Genomic DNA, 16,611 nt, shown 5'->3' with positions numbered 1-16,611 from the left:
GTATGACCCAGAAGTTGTATGCTAAAATAAAGCCTTTTCTCCTCAAGTTTGCTTTTGGCCATTGTGTTTATTGAAATAATAGAAAGCAAACGGAGACAAACGGTGTGCTTTTAACAGCTGAGCTGCCTCTCGAACCTGTGAAGAGATGGATGTCATTTTGCATGCTAGAGATCCAGCTCAGGTTTTGTAGATCTCAGGAAGCACTCTGCCCCTGAGCTACACTCCCAGCTCCACAAAGGAAGTCCTTACACAAGCAAAGTCATCCCCACTTTTCAAGGTTTCAGGCAGCAAGAGGCAAAGTTGGAAAGGGTGGAGGGTTGGGGTCTTGTCCATGGCAACTGTCCCCTGTACCATTTTAGATGGCTGATATGTATTAGGTCTTGGTTTCTATTTTAGAAAATAAAAGCAAAAAAAAAAAAAAAAAAAAAGAAGCTTTTTTTTCATAAAAATTCAAATAAAATAGTGACAACCCCCTATAAAATTAGAATCACATGTTTTGAGGGAAAGAAAAATCTTTAGGTCTATCACAGATACACATTATCTGAAGTTATTAAACTTAGTATGGTTATAACTTCCACTATGTCAGAGTAAGGGAAATAGTGTTGAGTAGACTGCTCAGCTAACTTCATTCTGGAAAAATGAAATCAGCGTTCAATCAAGTTCAGACAAGACTTTTTAGTTAGTAGGTGTTTGATTGCTGGAAGCCATTCATGCTAGGCTTTCTTGCCACTTTCTGGATTGTTTGCAGTCACCTCCTCCCTCCCCAGGAGCTGTGCAGTGAGTCATCAACTTTTTTTTCAAGAACACAATTAAATGATTCTGCAGTCTGCAAGTCTACTTCTGTGGGAAGCAGTGACTCAGTGGGCGGGCCGTATTTGCAGCCAGGTAAAGGCAGAGAACAAGGCCACACCATTGGAACAAAGTTTAAAATGAGTTAGTTAGAACTCAGGTGAAAATGAGAAAGGTCAATTTGAACGTCAGTGAAAATCCATCATTTATTTTAATTCAGAAGCGGTAAATGTTGCCCATACTGAGAAAAAGATTCCTAACAACTTCTTTTAATCTTAGTCTTTCTCAGGTTCCTGTGAAGGATATCCACATCTGCAATGTGTTGTTCAAATTCCAGCTTGAAGAAATGAAAGGTGCTTTTGGTTTAGTTTTAATTTCAGCGGACATCAATGTCAAACATAAAACCATTATCTATACTAATATCATTGGTAATGTACAATAATGAAAATCAAACCTTTGTCAGAAGACACACATGAGATGGTAGATGGAGAAACACCTAGCATCTCCTTGAATTCATTCAACACTGCTGTCACTCCATCCCTGGGCAGGAGTCAGGGATGTGGCAGTGAACAAAACAAATCTCCACCCTATCCTATGAAAAGTCTAATGCATGCAATATTACACACACACACCACCACCACCAACACCACCACCACCAACAATAATAATAGTAAATGAAACAAAGTGAAAAAGAAACACATTAAAATAAACTTAAATAAAAAAAAAAAAAAAAAGAAAAGGAAAGATGGTGTTTGAGTGAGGCCATGAAGCTCTAACTGTGAGGGAGAAGAGAGCTCCAGGCAGAGTAGCAAGTGCAAGGACCCTGGCATGGCTCAAGGACAGCTCAGAGTCTGACCTGCAGAGTGGAGAAAGGGGGCTGTGCTCTGAAATCAACTTATAGTAAAGCACACTGATGAATAACAGATTTCATACTCATGAAGAGCATTGTGAAGGTCAAATGGTGGTGGCGTACGCCTTTAATCCCAGCACTAAGGAGGCTTGGGAGGTGAATCTCTATGAGTTTGAGACCAACCTGGTCTACAGAGTGAGTTCCAGGACATCCAGGGCTACACACAGAGACCTTGTCTCAAAACAAAAAACAAAAAAAAAAAACAAAAAAACAAAAAAAAAAAAAAGGCTGCAAAGTCTTGGCTTTTACTTTCTATGAGGTAGTATGGGCTAATTTTATGTTTACTTGAGACCAGCTACAATTATCTGAGAAATGCCTCAGCTGAAGAAATACCTTGATCAGATTGGCCTGTGGGCATGTCTGTGGTCATTTTCTTGATTAATGACTGATGCCTAGTCTGTGGCCACTGCCTGTGCTGTAAATAGTGTAAATAGGTTGAAGAAAGATAAGGATAGAATATAACAGGCACTAGACACTCCAAAAACACTCACCTGCTAGAGGTTGCATTTTAACATGAAACTCCCTCCCCACCTCCCAAGTTTTCTGCCCTTTAAAATCCTTATTTTACATTATTTTCTTATTCTACATGTATTTGAAGTTGTCTTACATTCACATTTGAAAACCACACAATTTTTTTTTAATGTGGGGGAGGGGCTGGGAGATGGATCAGCAGGGAAGACTGTTTGCTGTGCAAACATAAGGTCCTGGGTTCAAATTCCCAGCACTGATGTAGAAAACCAGCTGAGTTACAGGTGTCTGTAACCCTAGAGCTTGGTGTGGGCTTTTAGGGGATGGGAGAGTTGAGGGAGGATGAGGGGCAGGAGGCTTAAGGGACTGGCACAAGAGGATGGTTTATCCAACACTGCCTGGACATTGAAAATGGTGTCTGTTGTCCTCATCACCAGCATTTTAAGACTTATAGAATATTCCTTTACACAGTATGGATATATGTCACTAAGGCAGTTTTAATAAAAAATCTAAATGGCCTCTAGCTAAGCAGGATTTCAGGGCAGAGAGAATCCTGGGGAGAAGGGCAGAGTCTCAGGAGCTGGGAAGCCAGATACAGAAGAAGCAGCATGAAAAGGGTCAATGGGTTAATTTCAGTTATAAGAGCTAGCTGAAAACAAGCCTAAGCTATTGGCCAAACTTTTATAATTAATAAGTCTCTGTGTGGTTATTTGGGAACTGGCTGGAGGGACAGAAAAGTCTTCCTGCAAAGTTTAGTGTGTCATGGGACTGAATGTAGCAGGAAGAAAGCACTTGATGAAAAATGGCACGTCTGTGTATAAATCAGTTCTTTGTGAGTTTGCTTCGCTTAAATCAGCACCTCTGTCTCCTCTCTGTTGTCCCCAGATTGTTCTACCTGCCTCCACTGCTGCCAGCTTTAACACTATGACACATGCCCATCCCTCTGTGCTGGCTCTGGGCAAGGTCCAACTGCCTGCTTGCCCACACAGGTCCATGTGAGTGCTCTAAGTTGTTTACAGCATGGTATATACCTTAGTTAGGTTTTCTGTTGTTGTGAAGAGACACCATGACCATGGCAACTCTTATGAAGGAAAATATTTAATGGGGTGGCTTACTGTTTCAGAGGTTTAGTCCATTAGCATCATGGTGGGACATGGTGGCATGTAGGCAGACATGGTGCTGCAGCTGAGAGTCCTACATATTGGTTGACAGGCAACAGGAAGTGAACTGGGACACTGGGCATTGCTTGAGCATATATGAGACCTCAAAGCCCACCCAACAGTGACAGGCAAGGCCATACCTACTCCCACAAAGCTACACCTCCTCATAGTGCCACTTCCTTGAGCCCATGGGAGTCAATTACATCCAAACTACCACAGTACATCCTTATTTTGGGCAAAGTCTTTTAAGTTATTTTCATGCCATGATTTTGATTTATTTAGTCTTCTCTCATCTAATCCAAGAATCTAAATGTTTAGGTGCAAATATCTGATTTTTCTTTACACTTCGGGATGTGAGGGGCCAATCTCATTTGCCATCTCTAGCAGGGGAAAATGAGGTAGTGGGCATTCATGCTTTATGCAGTTATGTGGTATGGATCTGAGGTATATCTCTTGCTGTAACTTGATAAGTTGTAGCTTAGACTGACAACTGATTCCTGGAAAAGTACAAGGAAGTTAAACTATGCTTAGCCTCTCCTCTCATGGCTCCTCCCTCCTAACTTCTGGGGTATTGGCTTTCCATCTAACCATTTGACATCAGAAGATTGTGTGCCGCCATGCCTGGGAACTCTTTAACCACTGAGCCATCTCTCCAGCCCCTCTTTCTTTTAATTAATTTTTATTTAAGTTAAAAACAATCTTATTTTACATATCAATCCCAGTTCCCTCCCACCCTCCCATTTCTCTCCCCACTCCCTCCATCACAGCCCCCTATCCACTCCTCAGGGAGGGTGAGGTCTCCCATGTGGGATCATCAAAGTCTGTCACATCATTTGGGGCAGGACCAAGCCCCACCACCACCACCACGTGTATCTAGGCTGAGAATATCCTTCTATGGAAAATCAGCTCCCAAAGCCCATTCGTACACTAGGGATAAATACTGGTTACACTGCCAGAGGCCCCATAGACTGCCCAAGCCCCCCTAACTGACACCCACATTCAGGGGACCTAGTTTGGTCTTATGAAGTCTCCTCAGCTGTCAGTTTGGGCTCCCACTTGCTCAGGTCAGCTGTTTCTGAGGGCTTCCCCAGCATGGTCTTGACCCTTTTGCTCATCACTCCTTCCTCTCTACAACTGGATTCCAGGAGTTTGGCCCAGTGCTTAGCTGTGAATCTCTGCTTCTGCTTCCATCAGCTACTGGATGAAGGCTCTAGGATGGCATTTAATGTAGTCATCAATCTCATTATAGGGGAAGAGCATTTAAGGTAGCCTCTCCACTATTTCTTAGATTCTTAGTTGGGGTCATCCTTGTGGATCCCTGGAGATTTCTCTAGTGCCAGATTTCTCATTAAGCCCACAACAGCTCCGTCTATTAAGGTATCTCTTCCCTTGTTCTCCTTCTCTATTCTTGCCCAACTCAATCTTACTGATCCCTCATCTTTTTTTAAGTCTCTATTCTCCAATGGGATATAGATGTTCTAGGGAGAAGAACCTAGTGGTAGGTGCCTCAAAAAAGAGTTTATCCTACTGTGCACCACTCTTTACTGTTGGAAATTGACACAATATTTATTACCTATATTAATTTATATGCCTTTAAAAATAAGCTATTTCAAATAGCAAGAAATTAGCACCTCCCTTACATATGATCAAAAGCATCATATCATATATGAAAAACTATTTTTTTTTGTTTATTTGAAACAGAGTTTCTCTATGTAGTGTTGAATACCCTAGAACTCACTCTGAGGCCAGGCTTGTCTTGAAATCAGTGATCCACCTGCCCCTGCCTCTGCCTCTGCCCCTGCCCCTGCCCCTGCCCCTGCCCCTGCCCCTGCCCCTGCCCCTGCCTCTGCCTCTGCCTCTGCCCCTGCCCCTGCCCCTGCCCCTGCCCCTGCCCCTGCCCCTGCCCCTGCCCCTGCCCCTGCCTCTGCCTCTGCCTCTGCCTTTGCCTCTGCCCTTCAAGTGCTGGGAATATAGGCATGAGCCACCACTGCCCAGTGAAAACCTATTTAGTAGAATTAAAAACCATAAAGAAGAATCACCAAATAACAGGGGAGACAAAGCCCCAACTGCACACCTCTTTCCACCAAGTAAAACTTCTTTTGCCAGGAACAGGTTATATCTAGTTGAGTTATTGGCCAAAGAGGCCCCATAAAAACTCCCCAACAACTGGAGCTATTGCCACACTTCTCCAAACTGATAGTAAGGCCCTATTGCTGAAGATAACACATCTTTTGTTGAATGTGGAGAAGTTGATCCGGTGCCTTTCTAGAGCTTTCACCCCTTCTGACTAGTATTTATAGTATTGGAAGGCATTCTGCATGCTACCCGAGGAGAAAGGTAGTCATCAATCCAACTACAAACTTCCAAACAACAACAGTGATCTCCTGCAAGATGTGCTGGTGCAACTGTGGTACAAACATTGTGGTAGTAACCAACTACTATTTGATGGGATTTAAGGAACACTCCATGAGATGGGATCTCTGTTCAGGTGGTCAAGAATGTGGGACTAGATAGGCTATGGGCCTAGGAGCAAACCAAATACTAGTGTTCTTCTAAAGGAGTGTAGCAATAAAATGGCTCATAATGGCATTCTGTTATACCCAGTGTCTTGCTCAATAGCATGAGAGAAGCTTCCTTCTGCTGTGAATGGGAACAAATACAGAGACCCACAACTTTACAACATGCAGAAAGTGAAAGACCTTGAAACACACCATTTTAAATGGGTATCTTCACTGAACTCCTCCCCTTGGGAATCAGGGAGTTATGTGGGAGTAGGTAGAAAGATTGTATAAGCCACAGGGTACAGATGGTGCCAAGGAAAACAGTGTCTTTAGACAACACCAGATTGATGTACACATGCACTCACAGAGACTGTGGCAGCAGGCACAGGGCTTGTACAGGTCCAAGCCAGATGAGCTCCTGGCACTGAGAGGGAGAAGTGGACATGAGCTCCTATCCCTAACTAAGAAACCATCTCTAATTCACAACTGCCCACAAATGAAAAATTAGTTTTTCCCAGTGGAATCTCACTGGGTATACATTTGTATACCCAGTGTACACTTAAGGCAGACCCCATGCCCAGCAGTATATGGCCAACACAAAACTTGCTTGGTGGTATTTTTGTGTCTCATATTACTTTATTTGGGCTTTAAGAAAAACAAAACATATAAGAACAAAAACTCTTACTGATCCAAACTCTACGTTGCTCTCCTGAAATTTTCAGGAGGTTCTTCTGTTCTTCCCTCTTCTTCATCTTTGATGTTCTGCTTCTAGGGTTTGTTTTTTTTTAAATATTTACGCTGAGTATGTGTGCATGTGTGTGTGCCTGGGCCTATAGGATTTAGAAGAGGGCACCATGTCCTCTGGAGCTGGAGTTACAGGCAGTTGTGAGCCAGGTCCTCCAAAGAGGCATTGTATGCTCTTAACCACTGAACTATCTTGCTAACCCCTGCTTCTAGGATTATGAAGGCAAATATGAGCATGTGCAATATATATTTTCTTTCACCTTATAACATAGTAAGTAGCCTACTATATATACCATTCTGTATCTGCCTTTTTCAATCATTGGCATATTATAAAGCTCTCTGTGTGTTAATATGGAGATCTTCTGTTGTGGGATATTTGTATACACTATGAAGATATGTCTTTGCCAAGGTGCCTTCTAATTGGTTTAATAAAGAGCTGAATGGCCAATAGGTAGGTGGGAGAGAATGGGCAGAACTTCCAGACAAAGAAAGGAGCTCAGGATGAATGTAGGCACTTGGAGGAGGTACCAGAAGGGTGTGGAACAACAAGTTGGACATATGGGACAGAGGAGAGGTAACTGAGTCATGTGATAGAAAGTGGATTAATAGAAACTGATTAATTTAAGTTACAAAAGCTACTTAGAAAAAAGCCTAAGCTAAGGCCAAGCTTTCATGATTAAGTCTCAGTGCTGTAATTTGTGGGCTGGCAGTCCTGACGGGAATGCTTACTACAATCTTCCTTGCTCATTTTTACAGCTGCATGCCATATATTATCATTTCTTGGAGCAGACATCTTTCACTGAACATTACAATTGAGCCCATACTTTGCTCTTAAAAATACAGCAACATTTTTAAAAAGCCAATTTTAGAGTGCTGGAGAGATGGCTCTGTGGGTGAGATCCTTGCTGTAAAAGCAAGAGGACTTGAGTTCAAATCCTCAGCATCCAGGTGGAAGCCAGTCATGACTTCATGTGCCTACAATCCCAGCACTGGGGGACAAAGATAGGTGGATCTTGGGAGCTTGCTGGCCAGCTAGCCTAGCCAAAACAGTGAGCTTCAGATTCAGTGAAAGACCCTAGTAAATAAAATGTAAGGTGGGGGGGAGGGGCTGGAGAGATGGCTCAGTGGTTGAGAGCACTGGCTGCTCTTCCAGAGGACCCAGTCACTATTCCCAGCATCCACATGGCAGCTCACACCTGTCTGTAACTCCAGTTCCATGGATTCTGACTCCCACACACACACATACATGCAGGCAAAACATCAATACACATAAAATAAAAATAATTATAAGAAAATAAGGTGAGGAGTGATAGAGGGAGATGCAGCATCCACCACTGGCTTTTACATGAGGGCACACACTGGTCCACATGTGTGCACATGTACTACTCATACACAGAAGCCGACTTTTAGAATTGTTTGATTTAAGCTATTAACAAGTTGACTGGCACTTTGAGACTTTACCCATGACTGGGTATTGGCAAGTTAGAGCGAAAGCATCCAATTCTCTCAATTTCATTTTCCCTGTGGACTGTTCCAGGGCATCCTTTGTAGGTTCAAATACAATGTGATGCCTCACCACTTTTCAGCATCAGTGAAGCCAGTCCTCCTCTGGGCACCAAGGAGGCAGTGGTGAGCGGGTCACAGGTCTCCTGCTCCCATGTACTGGAACTGGGCCTGCACTCATGATCCAACAATGTTTCCTCTACACATACAAAGTAGATCACCCATTTCTACTTCTGCAAATCCCTGTCCTTACAGCATTTACTTACATCTCTTACACTATCTACTCAACAAATACCTATTGAGTAGCTTCTATTACCTGAGTCTGGCAATTGCCTGGTATCCTGATGTAAGTTAGCTCTCAGGCACTGGCAAGACTTGTGGGAACATATCCTTATAGACAATTTCGGATCAGCAGATGAGAAAGGTGAGAAAGGTCCATTAAGCACATTTGGTGCAGATGTAGCTAGCATGCAGAAGCAACTGGCTGACTCCTTCTAGGATGATATCCTTGTTTGGGTCTGAAAGGTTAAATGTTTCACAGGCAAACCAAAGGAAGTGAAAATGGCATTCTGAGAGGCACACAGGCCAGGCAGAGCCAGGCACAGTCCAGGAGCTATATGTTGTTTATCAGTGAAAGAACACAATGTACAAGGTACTCTGGAGACAGGAAATTGCTGGACTTCCCAGCCAATGGTGTCTGTTTTCTTCGTGAGATAAGATAGTGTTTTTTTAGAATGAAGGAGGCACAGGCTAAGTAGGAAATTTGAGGCTTAGATGAGCTGATGAAATGTTTATGAGGGATGGGGCAAATCTGAGAAAGGCCTATTTATAGGAGAATGGTTGAACAGATTATAGACCCCTACATAAAAGATCAAAAGGTACGGAAAGATCTAAAGACAGAAATTGTTCCCTGCTGTAGTGGCACACACAGTCACTATGATTTACTAATTGTTTTAAATGTGCATTCATGTTTTGTCTGCATGTATGTCTGTTGAGGAGGTCAGATTCCTTGGAACTTGAGTTAGATAGCTGTGAACTGCCTTGTAGGTGTTGGGAATTGAACCAGTGTCCTCTAAAAGAGCAACTAGTCTTCTTAACCAAGCCATCTCTCCATCCCCATGGCACATTCACTCAGGAAGCAGAGACAGGAGGGTATCTGTGAGTTTGAGACTAGCCTGGTCTACATAGTGAATTTCAGGACAGCTAGAGCTACATAGAGAGACCCTGTATCAAAAACAAACAAACAAAAAATTGTTGTAGAGGCATGTGGCTCTCTAAGTACAAGGCCAACCTGGTCTACAGAATGAATTTTAGGACAGCCAGAGATATACAGAGAAGCCCTGTCTCAAAAAAAAAAAAAAAAAAAAAAAAAAAATTAGTAGAAGCAAAAAGCAGGACCGTATAAACTAAGCTATATTTTGTCTATTTTGCATAAAGACCATGAGAGAAAATTACTATTTCCTTATATGTGTAAGGCCCTTCCGGAAGGGTACATATGAAAGTGACTGCTTGGTGTGGAGAAGTTCTGGGGCTGAGGAAGGAGGGGTTAGGACTTTTAAATTAGCACAGAACCCTATCATACTAACATACCTATAATCCCAGCTAAACTACAAAGGAATTCTCTAAAATCTTTGAAGTAAAATGCTTAAAAGAATAATATGGGGATAGTGGGGAGTAACATATTTAAAAGAATAATGTCTGGGGGTATTGGAAAGTAAAATAATCAAAATTTGACCTTGTGACTGTGTTTCTTGAAAATCATATGTTTAAGCCTAAACTGGAAAGAGATTAAAGGAAATGTTTATATTCACTGGGGATTCCTATCTGGGCAAGGTGAGTTGGTTGAGCCATGGGAACTAAAATAAAAAAGTGTCTGTAGAAAAAAACTAAGGACACACATACATGTGCACATGCACAACCAGGCCTACCAGTTGATAACAAGCCACTAGCCACTCCCTCTTCCATAGCAGCCACATTGCTTTGGTTACAGAGAAGCAACATCTCATGAAGAGTTCCAATCATTTTATTGGATCTGCTGATGCAAAAACCTATCAGTATAATGTGAGTTTATATCCTCCCTGAAGGATCTAGGAAATTCAAACATGCTAATTATTAGATTACATATTAACAAATAATAAACAAACTGGCTTTTGTGTGTGGATTTTTAATAAAATCCATCATCTTATAGTCATGCCTCTTTTTCTCCAAAAACAATATTCTGGGCGTTGTTCAGCAATGAGCCTGGGAAGTGTTGAGATAGGCCAGATAGCATCAAGCCAGGGAAGACTAAATCATTGTCTCTATTGTCTGGACCACAAATGACAGCTATAAAGAGAAAACTAGAATCAACCAGGAGACTTAGAGATAGATGGCTCAGGCAATAAAATGTTTGCCTTGCAAGCAGAAGGACCTGACTTGAATCTGCTGAATTAAGTTTTAAAAATCTGGGTATTGCACTGGGGAGACTGAGACAGGCAGAACCTTGGAGATTGCTGGTAAGCCATCCTAGCTCCTTAGGGAGATCCAGACCAGTGAAAGACCCTATCTAAAAAAATGTAAAGGAAAAAAGGTAAGAAGAAAGACAGATAAAAAGAAAGGAAGGAAGGAAGTAGAAAGGAAAGGAAAGAAAGGAAGAAAGGAAAGAAAGAAAAAGGAAAAGAAAGGGGCCAGCATTTGAGGAACAACACTTGAAGTTGACCTCTGGCCTCTAGATACACACACCTGTACACATCACACACACACACGAGACTAGAACATGATTCATCATAGAGACATCAATGGAATCTGTGATAATCTAGAGAAGGCAGGGAGTAACTCTCATGTTGAAGTGCTTCATGGAGAAGAAAGTATGTAAACCACCAGTGTAAACCATATCTTAAATGGAGAGCTGATGTTGAGGGTGGTTAAGTAAGACATTCCATCCGGAGGTGCAGCTTTGTGGTTGAAAGCTTGCCTTGCATGAATGAAGTCCTAGGTTTGACCTTCAGCACAAAAAGAACAAGACACTTCAGCCAGAGGACTCTGTGTCCAAAGGCAATTCTGAAGCCCAGATGACACATTAGACAGCCTGGGCCAACACCTTCAGCATGTGTGTTTTTCATGAATTGACAAGAATCAGTTGGGGAAAGCAGGTTGGGACAGATTATGAAGTATCTATGTGTCTGCCTAACTAGTTTGGACCTGGCCTTGTATGCAAGACTGTCTTCCCAGTGGGTGCTTGGGAAGCTCTACCCTTGCCATTCCCAAACACTTTTCAAGCAGTCTGCCCTTGTGCCGGCTCTCTTGGCCTTGTTAGGTAAGTTAGAAAGGTTGCAAGCTTCCTGTTATCCCCATTCTTACTATTGGTTTGTTTGTTTTGAGGGTCTCATGCATCCCATGCCGGTCCCTAACTAACTGCAGCTACGGATGGCCTTGAATTTCTGATCTTCCTGCTTCCATCTGAGTGTAAAGATCATGTGTGAGCAACACCATGCCCCATTCATACCGTGTTGAGGCATCCATGGCCTCCTGCATGCTAGGCAAGCACTCTTAACAGCTGAGCTACATATCCAGCCCCACTTCCTCTTTTATTCTTTTCCACACCTAGTCATCAAGATCTGACACTCTGTCACATACTCTGTTTCCTTATATAAACCATTTAGCAGCATTTCCCTGTGGCAAGGACTGGGGTCAGAGTTTTATATACTTGTCTTAGTCTGTCCTCAAAACTACCCCCGGGGAGATTATGTTCTATTCCAGATTCTTGCTAACAGTAGCTAACTGAATAAAAAAAAAAATGAGGACATGATATGCGTGAAAAGGTTTATTGTGGATATGAGGGAACACCAGAGAGGCACCTGGAAGAGTCCAGACTGAACCCGGGCCAGGAGGAGTGAGGAGGAGGAGGGGGTGACTAAGAGAGGAGCTACAGACCAAGAGGCCAAGAGAGGAACAAGGAGCCGAAAGTATGTAGGTGAAATGGCTAGGTTATATAGGAGAGAAGAGAAACTGGGGGAAGGGAAGGGGAAAGGAAGCTCAGGGGCTGTAGAGGTAAGGGGCAGGGTATGCCTGCCAGGGCAAGCTGTACCATGTACTTGTAAGCAGGGTCTGAGAGCCGTGATTGGCTAATAGGTACCACAGGCATAGGTTAACTGAAGAGCCATGTGTCCCTTTTGCCAGAGATAAGGAAATGATGCCTTTTAGCACATAGAATTATCTTCTTACATCCCTGAGGGAGTGCTGGCTTTTCTCTAAATGCCAGACTTTGGGGAAAGGGATTTCTTGGGCCTAACAATATCTTACTTGGAACTGGACTTTGTAGAAAATGCTTAGGCAACTTGGAGCACCCACAGGAAAGTAGAGAACTAGAAATAGGTGGGGCCCAAGATAAGAGGCAGAGCAGAAAGTTCAGGCCCTGCTTCAGCGACAACTTATTATTTTTATTTTGGTGGCTTTGTTTTTGAGATACAGTTCACCTATACATCACAGTCTGGCCTTGAACTTGTTAAACGACCCAGGCTAATCTTGAGCTCTCCCTCCTGCCTCCTGCCTCCTGCCTCCTGCCTCCTGCCTCCTGCCTCCTGCCTCCTGCCTCCTGCCTCCTGCCTCCTGCCTCCTGCCTCCTGCCTCCTGCCTCCTGCCTCCTGCCTCCTGCCTCCTGCCTCCTGCCTCCTGCCTCCTGCCTCCTGCCCAAGCTTGTACCTGTGGACTAACTGCCAGAAGCAGAAAGAAGAATAGCTTGGTTCGTTCTAATCGGGAAGGACATGCAGACAGTGATGTGATGAGCATCCACAGTACACTACCATCTCTTGATTGTGTGTGTGGATGAGAGAATAGACTTAGGGCAGGCAGAAGGGTTTCCCAAGTAACTTGAGTACAGAGTGGTAGGGATGGAATTGGAATCCAAATCAGGTTATCTGCAAAGCTCATGCTGTTGTTCTATAGGTAATGTCCTGGCTAAAGCGTCTCCACAGCCCCACAGTAGGACAGCTCCCATCATTCTGCTTATAGTACTGTCTCCTATCTGACCCTCTTGCCTTGTGCTCCCCCACTTCACTTCACTTTCTACCCTGTTGCTAAGATACCATTTTAAAAAGTATAATCTATTTCATGTCAGTCTCTTGTTTAAAAATCAGTGACTTGGTCCCTTCAAGAGCCTTCTATGACTAACACCATCTCATGCTGATCACTCCCTTGGAGACATATTATTTACAGTATACACCTTGTACTTATTGATGTTGCCTTGCAGTTACATTTGAGTGTGACTTATCAAGGTCACAGATCTGTCTCCTGCCAACTTTATAGCTTGAATGAAATGGAACCATCTCTACCAATGCATGTTTTATTGCCAAGTCCCAGGACCCTTTAGAATAGCTATTCTCCACCTGTGGGTTGTGGCCCCCTGAAAGACCATCAGAAAACACAGACATTTACATTATGATTCATAACATAACAGTAGCAAAATTACAGTTAGGAGGTAGCAATGAAAGTAATTTTATGGTTGGGGGGGATCACTGAAACATGAGAAACTTTATTAAAGAGTCACAGCCTCAGGAAGAGTGAGAGTCACTGCTTTAGAATATGTGAATTATTGTCATCAGCATTGGTAATTTCAGAGTGAAGTTTATTTGCTAGTTCATTATTGGTTTGTCTGAAATTCACAATTGCCTCCTACATGTCATGGCTGTAGATCCCACACCTAACCGGAAGTAAATGTACTAAAAGACTATTATCAGTAATAATTACCTTGTTATTTTGGAAATATTTGATTCCTTACTTCCACTACTGTTACTGAATTTGTTTGTTTGTTTGTTTATTGTTCTAGGGCTGGAACCCAGGGCCTTGTATGAGTTAGCCAAGCACCTGTTACTGAGCCTCAGCTTCAGATCCTGTTAACTGAGGGAAAGCAGAGGTAAAGTGGACTGTTTTGCCAAAGCTTAAAGATGGAAGAAAGTGTTGCTTAGACATGCCCCCTTCCCTTTTGACTAGGAATAATAAAGGAAACATGGGTGCAGATCACTGACTGCCATTTCTTCTCCCACTTAGCGATGTCCTGGGTTCCAATGAAAGTTTTGAGGGCTGCCTCTTCAATACATGATACCAGAGCAGGCCACACCCATAACATAGTTTGATAAAAAAAGATTTTCAGCATAATTAATTAACTCCAGAATTTATACAAGGGGATGCTTTATGTACACTCTGGTCATTTCATAGTTCCAAGAGTTAAAGGAAGGAAGAAAGAAAGAAAGAAAGAAAGGAAGAAAGGAAGGAAGAAAGGATGGAATGAAGGAAGCAAGCAAGCAGAAAAGACAAGGACTCTCCCCAAGGAGTCTTCCATCTAGGAAGACTATGTTCAGTAGACACAAGGTTTCAAGTCTGCTGTGACATACAATGAGAATGTGGAGGGGCTGAGGCTTGGTCAGTGGTGGTCAGTACTTGCTTAGATGTGAGAGGCCCTGGGTTTGATGAAGAGTGCAGAATCATAAGGAGAAAGGAGCACTAGGGTGACACAGTATGTCAGAGGTCAAGAGAACAAGAGTTTAGCAGATAGCCGAGGTGGAGCATGGCGTCTGAGGAGACAGGTGGGGCGGTGTACCAGGATCTTAGGAATGGAAGGAAATTCAGACTCTGGAGCAGCATATTCAAGCATCTGTTCTCTTCCCCATTCAAATTTTTGAGTCACAGAATTAAGAACAACTGACCTCATTCCTAGCTCCTGGGTGGGCTCCAGGCATCACAGTCCATTCTCTTGCAACAGCTGGTTCTCAAAAAGCATGTCCTCCAGGCCTAAGCAAATTAGCCATGGCTTCCTCAGGGGACAGAGACACACTCATTGCTATTGGACATGGAAGACGCCTGCAAACCTAAGATTGTTGTTTTGCATTTTGTTAGGATTAGGAAAGTCAACAAAAAAGAAAAAACTATCACAGAGAGCTATGGGGATTGCAAAGAAATGGAGCCAATGACTTGACCAAACTTTGATGAAGTAGCTGCGGGTCTTGTTTTCATTGTTTTAAACAAGTAGAATGGCTTCTCACAGGAACAATTTGACTCTGTGGTACTGCTGGCTTGATCTGACAGAGGATGGAAAATAAACCCAGCAACAAGAACAGGGTCTGCTCTAGAGACACAGAAAGCTCTTAAGGCATTTGGTCACATAGGAAGTGACATAATCTGCTGTGTTTTTGTTGTGAGCCTAGCCTTTAATGGCTGAGCCATCTCTCCAGCCCCTGGTATGCCTTTTAAAGGACTATTATAGCTGCAGTGTGGATGGCTTGGAGAGAAGAAGGCTGGACCGGTGAGGAACCCAAGTCATGCTTCCTCTTCTTTAAATATTTCATTCAAAAATGTCACTTTTAGATTCTTTTCCCACCGATCTTGAAAGGGAATTACCTTTAAAAAATATTTAATGCAACTGGGTGTTGGTGTCACTCACTTTTAATCTCAGCACTTGGGAGGCAGAGGCAGGTAAGGCTCTATGAGTTCATGGTCAGCCTGGTCTACAAAGTGTGTTCCAGAGCAGCCACAGAGGTTACCCAGAGAAACCTTGTCTCCTCCCACACACACACACGCACACGTCCAAAAAAGGAAAATATTTAATTCCACCTGGTAGTGGTAGTGGTGACATACACCTTTAATCTCAGCATTTGGGAGGCAGAGGAAGGTGGATCTTTGAGTTCAAAGGCCAGCCTGGCCTACAGAGCTAGTTTCAGGGTAGCCAGAGCTACATAGAGAAACCCTATCTTGAAAACAAAACTATATATATATATATATATATATATTCTGCAAAGTGTGGTGGTACTTGACTTAATCCCAGCACTCAGCAGGCTGAGGCAGGAGGAACTCTTGATTCCAAGCCCCAGAGCTACATAGTGAGTCCCTTTCTCAGAAACAACAGCAAAAGCTACCTCAGGGATGGAGAGATGGCTCAGAGTTTAAGAGTACTCGTTGCTCTTGCAGAGGGCCTGGGGTTGGATCCCAGCAAACACCTGGTGGTTTATGACTGCAGTTTGAGGAGATCCAATGTCTTTTCTCTGATTTCCAAAGGCACCAGATAAACATTCAGGAAAAACACTCATATGCATGAAATAAATCTTTACAAATTCAAAAATACTGCATTTGTATATCATATGTTCACAGAAAGCCACAGTGAGGGAGAGGAGCTCTATGTAGGGAAATGGTGTTTATCAGCAACATCTTGGTCTCTGCTTTGCTCTGGAACTTCTGGTTCTCCTATTCCTTATATGAACTTTTTTAACCATCAATGCAGTGCTTTTTTCATTTTAGAGATTTTATTTGGTTTTCCTTTCATTTGTTTGTTTTCTGCTAGAGGCATAAGAGCAGTGGCAGTAACTTTAAATCTGTCAGCACTAAAGCCCCTTTCCCTAGACATTTGCTGCTCTTCAAGGACATGAGCCTGATCCTAACCAATTTCTTCAGAAGTGTCTTTGGTAACAAACATTCGTCCTGATCTCTTTGAGCTCTGGGATAAATTACCAAGTCAACTGTTGATGTGAGAAGCATAGTCATGGTGACACCTCCTTGCCACCCTGGAAAC

Source organism: Phodopus roborovskii, unplaced genomic scaffold (genome assembly GCF_943737965.1).
Source record: "Phodopus roborovskii unplaced genomic scaffold, PHOROB, whole genome shotgun sequence".
Lineage (NCBI taxonomy): Eukaryota > Metazoa > Chordata > Mammalia > Rodentia > Cricetidae > Phodopus > Phodopus roborovskii.
This window is presented reverse-complemented; position numbering follows the sequence as displayed.